We start from the raw sequence: 10,791 nt of genomic DNA, 5'->3' as shown, positions 1-10,791 counted from the left end.
AGACACCATGCATTTAATTTCAATCATTAAATTTGTTTGTTTTAAACACAATATTATGTGGTTAGTCGCGTGGTATAAAGCATTATGAAAGTACACAAAAATATATTAAACATGATGTTATATATTTGGCGAGGAATACGGTTAACTCTTTCAACAGAGAACATAAAACATAAGTTGTGTACGTGCAATCAAGAAAAAGGGTAACAGCATATATGATCCATTCAATGCGAAAAGGTAAAAAAAGTGTTTTGGTAAACGTTTCAGGACAAGTAGTAAAAGTACGTAAACGTATTGTTTAGAAAAATTTTGTCCCCAATTTGTGAGTTGAAAAATGAAAATAACGTTGAAACTTTTAAATGTTTTTACCGAGGCAAGTAAATACTTTTTTATATGTGGAACAATGTAATTGGGATTGGAAATAATAGCAATTGAGACAATAAAGAGAGAAAAGGTCAATGATTTTCATCATCTTTACCTCTTCATCTTTCATCTTGAGTTTTTATACGACCGCAAAAATTTTAATTCGTCGTATATTGCTATCACGTCGTCGTCTGCGTCGTCGTCGTCGTCCGAATACTTTTAGTTTTCGCACTCTAACTTTAGTAAAAGTGAATAGAAATCTATGAAATTTTAACACAAGGCTTATGACCACAAAAGGAAGGTTGGGATTGATTTTGGGAGTTTTGATCCCAACATTTTAGGAATTAGGGGCCAAAAAGGGCCCAACTAAGCATTTTCTTGGTTTTCGCACAATAACTTAAGTTTAAGTAAATAGAAATCTATGAAATTTTGACACAAGGTTTATGACTACAAAAGGAAGGTCAGTATTGATTTTGGGAGTTTTGGTTTTAACAGTTTATGAATTAGGGGCCAAAAAAGGGCCCAAATAAGCATTATTCTTGGTTTTTGCACAATAACTTTAGTTTAAGTAAATAGAAATCAATGAAATTTAAACACAAGGTTTATGACCACAAAAGGAAGGTTGGTATTGATTTTGGGAGTTGAGGTCTGAACAGTTTAGGAATTAGGGGCCAAAAAGGGGCCCAAGTAAGCATTATTCTTGGTTTTTCGCACCATAACTTTAGTTTAAGTAAATAGAAATCTATGAAATTTAAACACAAGGTTTATGACCACTAAAGGAAGGTTGGGTTTGATTTTGGGAGTTTTGGTCCCAACAGTTTAGGAATAAGGGGCCCAAGGGGCCAAAATTGAACTTAGCTTGATTTCATCAAAAATTGAATAATTGGGGTTCTTTGATATGCCGAATCTAACTGTGTATGTAGATTCTTAATTTTTGGTCCCGTTTTCAAATTGGTCTACATTAAGGTCCAAAGGGTCCAAAATTAAACTTAGTTTGATTTTGACAAAAATTGAATCCTTGGGGTTCTTTGATATGTTGAATCTAGAAATGTACTTAGATTTTTGATTATTGGCCCAGTTTTCAAGTTGGTCCAAATCGGGTCCAAATTAAACTTTGTTTGATTTCATCAAAAATTGAATAATTGGGGTTCTTTGATATGCCAAATCTTACTGTGTATGTAGATTCTTAATTTTTAGTCCTGTTTTCAAATTGGTCTACATTAAAGTCCAAAGGGTCCAAAATTAAACTAAGTTTGATTTTAACAAAAATTGAATTCTTGAGCTTTTTTGATATGCTGAATCTAAACATGTACTTAGATTTTTGATTATGGGCCCAGTTTTCAAGTTGGTTCAAATCAGGATCCAAAATTATTATATTAAGTATTGTGCAATAGCAAGAAATTTTCAATTGCACAGTATTCAGCAATAGCAAGAAATCTTCAATTGCACAGTATTGTGCAATAGCAAGAAATTTTCAATTGCACAGTATTGCGCAATAGCAAGAAATCTTCAATTGCACAGTATTGTGCAATAGCAAATATTTTCAATTGCACAGTATTGCGCAATAGCAAGACATATCTAATTGCACAATATTGTGCAATAGCAAGAAATTTTCAATTGATTGGAGTTATCTTTCTTTGTCCAGAATAGTAGTTGAATCAACTTAAATCATTGTTTTATACAATATACAATGTATATTCACTTTTACTACCAACCGATAAATTAAAACAATCTTTACCATTCAGTGATAACAAGCACCTTTTGTTACATTTTATGATGTATTTAAATGAGTAGTTATTGTTGCAAACTCCATTAGAAATTTGAATTGAGATCACTTTTGGAAAAAGGGAAAGGGGGATGTGAAAAAAAATGGGGGGGGGGGTGAAATTTTTCTCATTTCAGATTTCATAAATAAAAAGAAAATTTCTTCAAACATTTTTTTGAGAGGATTAATATTCAACAGCATAGTGAATTGCTCAAAGGAAAAAAAAGTATTTTAAGTTCATTAGACCACATTCATTCTGTGTCAGAAACCTATGCTGTGTCAACTATTTAATCACAATCCAAATTTAGAGCTGAATCCAGCTTGAATGTTGTGTCCATACTTGCCCCAACCGTTCAGGGTTCAACCTCAGCGGTCGTATAAAGCTGCGCCCTGCGGAACATCTGGTTGAAATTGAAATTCAGTAAGGTTAAGTTATTCAATTTATAAATCAAACGTCCTTAAAGAGGATTCGAAGCGTTGCCCACATTAAAATAGGGGCAAAAGATACCAGATGAACAGTCAAACTAATAGATCGAAAATAAACTGACAACGCCTTGGCAAATAAAGACTAAGCAACAAGATCCGGGTCCACCAAAAACGGGGAGTGATCTCAGGTGCTCCGAAAGGGTACGCAGATCCTGCTCCACATGTGACACCCGTCGTGTTGCTCATGCTATTACAAACCCATCCGATACAATGCATTTATCCCTGATTTGTATGCGAGATCCTTATCCTACTACCCGAGTGAAAATAATCAATTGGCAAGTTTCGACATTTAAACTATACATGGACAAATTAGTAAAAATTGTGAAATGAATGAGCGAAATCATTTAAAATAAACAGTTTCACCATGAGCGCATGATACGCCCGTCGTCTTGCGTGCAGATTTTTTTGCAACAATCATAAATAGTTCCTGACATACAGCGTATACCAAAAGTATACAGATTTTAAGATTGATATAACTAAGAAGTGTGTAAAGTTTGAAGCAATAACCATAAATTGTTTTTGAGATAGGGCGCGACATGTGAAAAGAACCCCAACCTGTTTTAGTTTAATATAAAGTCCCGTTACTCAAAAGTTTTAATCTTATTTTCACCAAAAAGTATACAGATCATTTAACCACCATAAGAAACAACTATATTAAGTTTCATGAAATTTGAATAAGTCGTTCTCAAGTTACGGTGCGACATGTTTACGCCGGACAGACAGACGGACGGATACACGGTACGACGGACGGACGGACACCGGACATTTATATATCATAATACGTCCTGTCAAAATTTTGACGAGCGTATAAAAATTAAGGGGGAGTTTAAAGGTGTGTAGAGAATACAACTTAATCTTGTGAGAAAAAGTAACTAATCTGCTACCTTTTTGAACGAGAAAATCAACCAAGAAGATGTAAACAACTGCAACCATACGGCTTTAGATAATGAACAAACCCGCATACTATAAACATGACGAAAGCCATTATATAAAGCCTAAATATAGCAAAAGGGGGAACAATACAACAGCGAAACTTACGGGGTAATTTATGTTTATAACATTAATTAAACGACGAAAAACAATTACGAAAATCAATTGATATGACGGTTCCTGGCTTTAAACATGCAAATAAATGTCCATATTAACTTTTAAGTTATCAGTATTTTAATGAGAGGGAATAATTCACTTGAAGAAAGAAAAAAATAAGGAAAATACGGTCAATGAAATAGAAAATTTTTGTTGATTAAAAGTCGGTTTAAACTTTTGAAACGGGAGGTTTGTCGCTCTAGTTTGATTGCAGCTAAAGTGAAAGATAGAAACCGACGATACCAAAGGACAATATAACTGAGTCGCAGAACACTTTGCATGGTAAATGTCAAGCTTGATCTCTATGGATTGATGTCAACTTTAGATACACAAATGATCCCTGTAAACTATATTGATTGGAATTCAATAGTTGATGCGAACCCTAAAACCATCACAATAATTGCATAAAAACAATTTCAATCTGGCAAAACATTCATGCTATCAACGATATCAGATTATAATCAAATGTTTAAGCGTTGTTGGCATATTCATTCAATACATCAATATTTGTTATAACAAAGACAGGCGGTACCTATCATCATCATCACACAACAGAAAAGGTATTCCAAATCACACATTCTGATAATTATACAGTCATTTTGGAAGTAATAGACATATCATTGTTGTGTGCTACTATGGTATTTTATTGGTATTGCGTGTAGACATATGTTGTGAGAGGTTACAGTGTATTGTAATGATGTCTGTGTCATCTGCCACTGCAGCAGCGTCAACGCGCCCTAGAAAGGATTCTAGAACTACAAGTCCTAAAGTCAGATCTATGACACCTAAACAATCGGGAGTAGAAGGTTTAGAAGACTTTCAAAGGTAAGACAATTTTACAAGTTGCTTTCTATCTTTTATTGAAGTTTTGCAAAAAACAGTTCCGATTTTTTAAGTGATAAATAATTTACGGAATCAAACCAATTTCCAAAGTAAAACATTTCTACAAAATTCGTTTTTTTTTATAATTTAAAAGTTTTGCAAAATGTATTCCGATTTTTATAATGATGAGACACAACATGAACAAATCAGTATACTTACGATTAGTTTCAGTCGTAAGATTTGTTTGTGAAACGGAGGCCTGTGGCTTAAATTTTGAAAATTTGTCTTAAGAAAATAAAATCTTTTTATATTTTCAATTATCTTCAGGGATGATTTTCAGAAACTTTGAAATTAACAATTGTAAAATTATCCCTATTTGTTGTTTTATTGGTTACCAATTGATTAATACTTCTCGATTTTAAAGTATGACAGGACAATTGACAATATATGCATTTTAGAAATGCAAACATGGTGCACAAATTAAGCCGTTCGTTATTTTGTCATTTTGTATTAGGGGAAATAAGTGATATCTAAATGAAGTCCATGCCGTCTAATTTACACTGTATCACATATATAAAATAAGGAGATGTGATATGATTGCCAATGAGACAACTATCCACCAGAGACCAAAATGACGTCGATGTTAGACTAACAACTGTAGGTAACCGTACGCTCTGCTAAATATGCTCGAAAAGAAAAGTGCAATAACCTTCTCATTTTGAAGGAACAATGTTCTTTGAAACAACATTTTTTTATCTGAAGACACTGTATTTACATGAAGGTATTATCATAAACACTAGGGAGATATTTATGTGATTTATAATGAAAGATGTGATAAACATTTAAATCATCTTTACATAGCCCTTATAGCGTGTCTGTATTGCACAAAACGTCAAAGATTGCATTCTATATCTAAATCATTTATGATTACTATGTTGCATAATAGTAAATAGAATTTTATTACAGTTTTTAGAGAATAGAAAACGACTTTCTTAATGAAATGCAAAAATCTACTTTTTGCAATGGCATATGCTTAAAATTTTGGTATATGCTTTATTTTATGTACAGTTTTTTGGTCTTTTCTATGTTTGTCAGTTTGTTTTCAAATTGTGAGTTTGTATTTTCCTTTAGTGTCTTATTAACTCAGTGTTACACTAGTTATTTACAATAGAAACACAAAGGTTTATAGAAAGGAGGTTCGTATGTCTAGGTATACCATGAAGTAACAATGTAAGGAAGTACATTTACCATTTATGTTAAATCGATTAACATTGATTCCACATTGACGTTCGTAATTAGAAAGCTTAACCTATTTACAATTTGATTGATTAATATTTAATCGTCCAATAATGATTTATGGAAAGAAGTAAGTCCTAACCAGATCTAGAACCAGATTCTTCTTAAGAGTTTCTATTTAATGGATACGTTCTGATATGATTACCCAGTAACCATTAACAGTGCCAACTTATGTAATACATTGTATTTCTACTGTTGTTTCATCACAACGTAGGAGGTCAAGTACCATTGATGTTAGAAATCCAACACACTCGTCTATGTTCGAGTTGTGATGTCAATGTCCATGGAAAAGTCACATGCTAATGTACAAAGTAGCATTAGTCGTTTCCTCAAACTGACATAACCAGAAACTTTAACATATAAATTAAAGAAAAGTTTCAGTCATTGAACCATGATTGTGGGGTAAGGGCCCAAAAGTCTCCATGGAAATGAGATGTGCCACTAACACTTTTTAACTGCATACCAAATATAATTGATATACCACTGCTGATACCCTTTTAAACTGACGTAATCACAAACGGTTAAACAAATTGTTGACGACACCGCTGCCAGAAACAGCACACGCTTCTTCGACTGTGCATCCAGACGAGACAAAACAAAAACCGAAGAAAAGTCGCATTCGGTGATGTCATAAAGGGATAATGGTTAAAACAAATGGTACATATCACAGGTTATTAGTCACATATACAGTTATTGATTGTCTACAAAATCTTGATGATTAAACATTGTTTTTTTTTACAATTTTAAGAAGCCGTGATTCAGTAGCATCTTTGTATAAAAAAGCAAAATCACAATAATATCGAACGCCGAGAAAATTCAAAACTGAAAGTATCTAACCGAATGGCAAAATCAAAAACTCAAACACATCAAATGAATGGATAATAACTGTCATATTCCTGACTTGATATAAGCAACAAACTCTCTTTCTTGGAAATAACGATATAAAACTTACGTTGGCAAAACTTTTAGGAATTTTGGTTCTCAATGCTCTTCAACTTCGTACTTTATTTGGCTTTTTTTTTTTTTTTTTTTTTTTTTTTTTTTTTTTTTTTTTTTTTTTTTTTAACTTTTTTGGATTCGAGCGTCACTGATGAGTCTTTTGTAGACGAAACGCGCGTCTGGCGTATATACTAAATTTAGTCCTGTTATCTAATGATTTCATTAGATAAAATAAGGTTTGACCTCATTTTTCATTTATCCTCTGACAAAGATTAACAATACTATAAATCAAGGACGTCTAAATCTCAGGAAATTACAAAATCTCTCGTACGATATAATCTTAATACATTACCATTGCAAACACTCACGAAACTAATTTAACATGTGAAGCAAAGACAAAAAATGTGGCATTTTTTTGGTGAGACGTAAAAGAAAAAAGCAAAAGCCTATCAGTTTTTAACATTTAGGAATTAAAAATAACTTGTTTGAATTGTATTTAGCACGGAACAAAGAAGACATTACGGGCAAGCCTTTTTGATGCATAGCTTCATGTTTCTATTACATCGGTTTGAAATTTTCCTAATTTATTTTGCATAAAAAGTCAATCAAAACTATTAGCTGTCTGTATTCGTTACTTTCACTGAACTAAGAACTTTATTAACCATGCTAACACTCTAGTAGACAGTTTACACTGTAACAAGAGGCAGACAAATGATACAAATAATAATTTACAATGGTGAACATAGACACCCATTTGGGGAAAACTAAAATATCACTTATTTATGTTCTATAGCTCCTTCTATTTTTTTTTTTTTTAAACATGTGATACAGTTTGTTTAATGGCAATACATTGTGTAGTTAGGGAAACATTTTCAACTTGCATGACACAAAGTACCTAATTTTACTTCTCGCAGGAATTTGAAAATACAGATTTATGAAAGTCCTGAATATGAAACCATAACTAATGGCATTAATTTATTGTCAAAATCCGGTAGCACTTCGTATTCCTTGAACATATTTCCATGTTCTTTGGAAAATAGATAACGCCTCTGGTTAGTTACGACAGTTACAGACCAGAACAGTGACACATCAGTGCAATTCTTTTTTATATCGTTTGCGCAAAAACTGTTTTGATATAAGCTATTATATCTTATATATAGAGAGAATTTGTTTCCATTATAAGTTGCCCGATCAGACGATATTTGTTATTTTGTAATTTGGACGAATGATTGCAATTCAATATGTTAGCAGAAAATACAGAATAGAAAATCAATTCCGCTTATAATTGGTCGTGTAGTGCCCAAGAATGGCGCAAAATGGATATATTTCCGGTTTCTGTAAAAGAATTTCATTTCCATACTTCAGAATAATAAATGTCCTATGTCTAGCGTAATGAAAATGTTTTGGTGGTGATGACACTTCGTGTATTAATTTTTCTGATGGAAACAATTGCATACGTCTTTAATTTCCTAAACCCACAGGGTATTTCTGTTAAGGTTCATAACGTATAAATTAATTATCATTATAGCTTCTAGTTTCTTTTTTTTTTAATTATAGAAGAATACTATGATTCTATGACACAATCACTTTATAATAACTTATAGTTTCAGAGGAATGACGAATACATCTTGTTTTTTAATCCAAATTTATTTGCTTAAAATCCAGTGGCAATTTTTTCATGCTTATTTCGGAGGACAGTTGGCAAAAAATAAGAAGTAACTAGAATTGGTCGACCACTATTAAATGCCTAAAATGTAGACTGCCAATGTAAGAAGATTATACGTTTGTTGAGGAGAATTATTTTGGTGCAACGAATGACGTACGAATCTAATATATCGAATACTGTTATAACAATGTGTAGGTAGCAACGAGAAGACGCAGTCAAAAATCAGAAATCTGGCTAAAAACGTAACTTAATAGACAGGCATTTACTACTCAGTTGTGATGTCTTCAATGGTAAATTATTATATTGACCCAATATTTATAAATACGGTGATAAAAGCATAATCTTAAATCTATAATGACCGATTCAACATCAAAATAACGGTCTTGGGTTGAGCAACATATCTTTAAATATATATATATATATCCGTTTTATCAGCAATTATACATAAGTGTCAATGAAATGTCTTGTAAGTAAGAATTATTCGTTCGGCTGGATGACGTTGGCTGCCTTTACTCTTTTGAGTCTGGTCTCATAATTTAAATTGAGTTTTCATAATAATACCAGCTTTCCTGTAACCAAATAGCTGGTATTAATAAAAGGAAGTACGATAAAACTAAATGACATTTAGAGGACAACACACAATCTTTAAAAGAGACATAGGTTTACAAAGTGTCACGGTTAGGCTCTTAATCGCCTCCTAAATGCTCCTGACGCAGGGCTAAGGTCCTGACCTTTTGGTAAGCATGTAGGGAAACATCTTGCAGGGATAAACTATTTTTTTTTTAATTTCAATCTTATCTTTACCTGCCGGTAAAATGTATATAAAAACACAAGTATACAGTAAGCAAAAATAGTAAACAGTTTTGATCAAGTAATGATCTCAGTTGTCGTAAACAAGTTCAAAGTAGAGCCGTGGTGTAGTGGTAAGCGCATCGGACTACTATCAAAAAGGAGAAAATTTCAGACACTGAATTTTCGGCTCTCCCTTGACACCATTTGCGAGTATGGTCTTAAGAAACGATAATAGTCCGTCGGTAGGGGACGATGCAAGTAAAAGACAACCTTGTAGATTTCGGAAAAAAAGCAGGCTAATGCCGCTACAAGGCATCGCTCGCACCCGCAAAGTTGAATGGGATGTATATATACGTTACAATGACTTGTTTCCCAATCCACTGTAAATATGTTCAAACTTAACTAAGTTCGAAGTACTTAACCTGTAAAATATATGAAATATATGATATAATGAAAAATAAAGAAATTTTGTATGGTTGCCAATGAGACCATTATTCAACAGAGTTCAAACTTCAAGTAAGTGGATGTAAGCTATCATAAGTCACCGTACGACCTCTCAGAATGACGAGAAAAACCCATACTGTATAGTCGGCTTTTAACGGCCGCAACATGATAAAATGTGATGTCTATACAATTCAAACGAGAAAAATAACAGCCCAAGTTATAACAAAACAATTTACGAAAAACAAATATATCAGGCTTGGTCCAACGACAATCATGAGCGTTTGACGAAGATAGACATAAATTGATTGCATGGTTATACTCTTCATAATAAAATCAGTAATAAATACAAAACGATTTTTTTCGGGAGAAAAGTTCTGCACAATCCATCCATAAATAATATCAATATCTTAGATATCGGCATAAATAACTGAATAAATATATAACTACTATCAACATCAGTCAACTAAAGATATAATATACTCTGATTTATATACACAAAATATATCTGTCTTCTGTGATTTCTATTACCAAAAGTCTGATGGAGTTAAAATATCTATACGCCATTGGAGAATTCCAAATCTTTCATTTATTCATGGAAAACATTATGTCAATATTTATAAAGAATACATCAATCTTTTCAGTAAACTATCGAATTTACATTGTTATCGCCATAGACAGCATTAAAACACATATATTACGTTTTTTTTAAAGACATCGTTTATCTTTTTGATATATTTGTACATTCTAGAGTTTTCTAATAAATGCAATACAAGTTATAATTCAAATAACAGTGTAATGAAAATGAAATGTTTCTTTTTGTAACTTTATAGGGTTGTAAAAGCGTTGACCGTGCGCACATTTTTAGAATACAAAACTTGAACTTCGGTCAACGCTTTTACACCCCAATAAATTTACAAAAAGAAGCATTCAATTCTTAAATATAAATATCCGTTCTCTTTATACAGCATTTTGGAATTCAAATATAACCGCACTTGTATTTTTTTCGCGGGTAGACTTATTTTTCGAGAATTGTGTATTTAAAACAAGTCGTCGGGTATACTGTATTTCAGTAAATGCGTAAAAAGCCTTCGGGTATTACAATGTTATTAAGTATAGTAAGATGGTGTTGAATGAA

The sequence above is a fragment of the Mytilus galloprovincialis genome, chromosome 1 (assembly GCF_965363235.1).
Source record: "Mytilus galloprovincialis chromosome 1, xbMytGall1.hap1.1, whole genome shotgun sequence".
Classification (NCBI taxonomy): domain Eukaryota; kingdom Metazoa; phylum Mollusca; class Bivalvia; order Mytilida; family Mytilidae; genus Mytilus; species Mytilus galloprovincialis.
Note: the sequence above shows the minus strand (reverse complement) of the source record.